Genomic DNA, 4,134 nt, shown 5'->3' on the forward strand with positions numbered 1-4,134 from the left:
TTAGAGAGGAAGTAGAATGTAGCTCTTTAGAGAGGAAGTAGAATGTAGCTCTTTAGAGAGGAAGTAGAATGTAGCTCTTTAGAGAGGAAGTAGAACGTAGCCCTCGACACTAGTTTATAGAGGACACTGGAAGGTCTTAACCTATTGGTACACTGTAAATCCTGGTATATAGTGTAGTTGTTGATCCATATAAGCCTGTATGACCGTAGACGGTAAGATCCTCTGTCGATTGTGTTCGTCCGTGGTAGACATTTGCCCTGTAGTTCGGTGTGATCGGTGTGTGTTGCAAAGATACTATAGGTGTACCTATTGCTCTCTGGTACTGTAATAGTTCTTTAGACATAGATAAGCTTGTATGACTATGGATATTAAAGATCTGCTATGTCAATAGCAGCCTTGGTATGTATTTTGCTCCAGTTGGATTTTAGTTGCAACTATAGAATGAGAAGACACTTTATCATTGTTTGTACTGTAATAGTTCTATAGACATAATAGTTCTATAGACAGTCCTGGCTATTGGTTATATTGTATCTCAAAAAGATACATCTAAAATTAAGTATAAACTCTTCTACTCCTTATTCAACATTCAGTGAATGGTTGAACTATACCATTTTATATTTATGTCAATATAAAGTTATTCTCATGAGGAGTGAACTAACTGTATGGTGAACATAAATAGTAGTGGTGCTGCCACCTACAGGGCACATACGGTAATGCCCTCAAACACTGGGACTGTTTCAGCCTGGATATGATAGAACTGCACTTTCACATATGGTAATGCCCTCTGAAACACTCTGGGACTGTTTCAGCCTGGATATGACAGACCTGTCACTGTTTCTGTAGAACAGGGGTCCACAATTACATTCAGGCATATGCCGATTTTCCTTGAGTAGGATGGTCGGGGGGACCAGAACATAGTTATAAATAAATATATAGTACACTGCAAATTGACCACAAGTATCCCAATCAGATATAGTATTTGACGATAACAGAATAATCTGCTACCTTGATTACATTGGGATACGATCACATATGGCTTCATTTATGCGTGGGACTACATGGGAACAGATTTTCTAAATTAAAATAACTTTGAGCTGATTTCCTAGTGATTTTACATTCTTTCATGTCCAACAACAAAATGATTAATTTAAATAAAAATGATCTGAAAACTTTATAGATCACCTTAGTCCTTAACAACAACATGAAGAATAAACATCCATCATCCATAGCAAAAAGATGACAAGGACGAAATAAAGAAAGAGGAGAAAAAACAGGAGCGCAAGAAGATGAGAAGAAAGAGGAGGAGAAGGAGAAAGAGGAGGAGCCTAAGAAGAAGAGCCTAAGAAGGAGGAGCCTAAGAAGGAAGAGCCTAAGAAGGAGGAGAAGAAGAAGGAGGACCACCGTAAGTATGACTGTAGTCTGATGGGTCGTCTGCCCCAAGACGTGAAGGATAAGGCACGCCTGGCAGCATGCTACACGAACATAAAAAATAATAACCCCTTTGTGATTGAAGCACCCTCAGAGCCTGGTTCCTCTCTAGGTTCTTCCTAGGTTTTGGCCTTTCTAGGGAGTTTTTCCTAGCCACCGTGCTTCTACAGAAGAGGACTGGCCACCCTCAGAGCCTGGTTCCTCTCTAGGTTTCTTCCTAGGTTTTGGCCTTTCTAGAAGTTTTTCCTAGCCACCGTGCTTCTACAGAAGAGGACTGGCCACCCTCATAGCCTGGTTCCTCTCTAGGTTTCTTCTAGGTTTTGGCCTTTCCTAGGGAGTTTTTCCTAGCCACCGTGCTTCTACAGAAGAGGACGTGCCACCCCTCAGACCTGGTTCCTCTCTAGTTTCTTCCTAGGTTTTGGCCTTTCTAGGGAGTTTTTTCCTAGCCACCGCACTTCTACAGAAGAGGACTGGCCACCCTCAGAGCCTGGTTCCTCTCTAGGTTTCTTCCTAGGTTTTGCCTTTCTAGGGAGTTTTTCCTAGCCACCGTGCTTCTACAGAAGAGGACTGGCACCCCCTCATAGCCTGGTTCTCTCTAGGTTTTTCCAGGTTTTGGCTTTCTAGGGAGTTTTTCCTAGCCACCGTGCTTCTACAGAAGAGGGACTGGCCACCCCTCATAGCCTGGTTCCTCTCTAGGTTTCTTCCTAGGTTTTGCCTTTCGTAGGGAGTTTTTCCTAGCCACCGTGCTTCTACTTCTGCATTGCTTGCTGCTTTGGGTTTTAGGCTGGGTTTCTGTACAGCACTTTGAGATATCTCAGCTGATGTAAGAAGGCTTTTAAACTACATTTGATTTTGATTTTGGATGTGTAAAACCTTGCGGGTCATGTTTCAGGAAAGAAGATTTGGATCATGGACCCGTCAACAGACAAATTACTACACTGGCTCACCTATCATCGCTGCACCATGTTTTCTACAACCTTGATGATGCTAGTGGGACCAGGTTTGTTCTCATACGTACAGTTCGTTTTGTATTTTGTTGTTGAACGTTTGTTGAACGTTTGTCGTTATATTGTTGTTGACTGTTGTTCTGTCGTCCCACAGGATGTTTTTAACGAACTCCAGAACACATTCACAATGCTGTGGATTGGTCCTGGACTACACCTCAGACGTAGTCTACTACGCAGACACATTCGTCAGGTCAGAACAGGTGAGGTTCTTCTTCTAAAAACACACGAGGCTTATTTTTCCAGTTTGATTAGACCGGGATTGAGCAGGGAACAGATTGGAGGAACGTAGTGTGAAGACGGGGGGGCCTCGGGCATGTGAAGACGAGCGGGCTGGGATGTGAAGAAGGAAGCGGGGCTGGGATGTGAAGCCGACGGGACTGGGATGTGAAGATGAGTGGGGCTGGGATGGTGAAGAGGACGGGGCTGGGATGTGGAAGAGGAGCGGGGCTGGGATGTGAAGAGGAGCGGGGCTGGGATGTGAAGACGAGTTGGGCTGGGATGTGAGAGGAGCGGAGGCTGGATTGTGAGAGTAGCGGGGCTGGGATGTGAAGAGGACGGGGCTGGATGTGAAGAGGAGCGGGGCTGGATGGTGAAGACGAGCGGGCTGGATGTGAAGAGGAGCGGGCTGGGATGTGAAGACGAGCGGGGCTGGGATGTGAAGACGATGGGGCTGGGATGTGGAAGACGAGCGGGGCTGGTATTGAAGACGTAGCGGGGCCTGGGATGTGAAGAGGAGCGGGGCTGGGATGTGAAGAGGAGCGGGCTGGGATGTGAAAAGACGAGCGGGGCTGGATGTGAAGACGGGCGGGGCTGGGATGTGAAGACGAGCGGGGCTGGGATGTGAAGACGAGCGGGCTGGATGTGAAGACGAGGGGGCTGGGATTGTGAAGACGACGGGGGCTGGGAGATGTGAAACGAAGCGGGGCCTGGATGTGAAGAGGAGCGGGGCTGGATGTGAAGACGAGACGGGGCTGGGTATGTGAAGACAGGGCCGGGGCTGGGATGTGAAGACGAGCGGGGCTGGATGTGAAGGCGGGCGGGGCTGGATGTGAAAGGCCGGGCGGGGCTGGGATGTGAAGGCGGGCGGGCTGGGATGTTGAAGGAAAGGGCGGGGTGGGATGTGAAGGCGGGCGGGGCTGGGATGTGAAGGGAGGAGCGGGGCTGGGATGTGAAGACGGTGGGCTGGGTCTTGAAGCGGGTGGGCTGATTAGAGGAGCGGGCTGGGATGTGAAGACGGAGTGGGCTGGATGTGAAGTGGAGCGGGGCTGGATGTGAAGCACGGGCGCGCTGGGTATGTGACAGAGGAACGGGGCCTGGGATGTGAAGACAGTGGGGCTGGGATGTGAAGGCGGGTGGGGCTGGTGTGAAGAGGAGCGGGGCTGGGATGTGAAGACGAGTGGGCTGGGATGTGGAGTGGAGCGGGGCTGGGATGTTGAAGACGGGCGGGGCTGCGGAGTGAAGACGGGCGGGGCTGGATGTGAAGACGAGTGGGGCTGGGATGTGAAGTGGAGCGGGGCTGGATGTGAAGACGGGGCGGGCTTGGATGTGAAGAGGAGCGGGGGCGGGGAGATGTGAGACGAGTGGGGGCTGGGATGGTGCAAGTGGAGCGGGGCTGGTGCTGAAAGGCGACTGGGGCTGGGATTGAAGGCCGGGTGGGGCTGGATGTGAGCGAGTGGGGCTGGGATGTTGAAGAGGAGCG

At 50.0% G+C, this 4,134-nt stretch overlaps 1 pseudogene; it reads left to right on the forward strand.

The window, feature by feature from the left end:
• LOC112071836 (cyclic nucleotide-gated channel cone photoreceptor subunit alpha-like) overlaps positions 1 to 4,134 on the forward strand; it is a 30,662-nt pseudogene that overhangs the window by 23,239 nt on the left and 3,289 nt on the right.

This window comes from Salvelinus sp. IW2-2015, unplaced genomic scaffold (assembly GCF_002910315.2).
Source record: "Salvelinus sp. IW2-2015 unplaced genomic scaffold, ASM291031v2 Un_scaffold1738, whole genome shotgun sequence".
In the NCBI taxonomy this organism is placed as follows: domain Eukaryota; kingdom Metazoa; phylum Chordata; class Actinopteri; order Salmoniformes; family Salmonidae; genus Salvelinus; species Salvelinus sp. IW2-2015.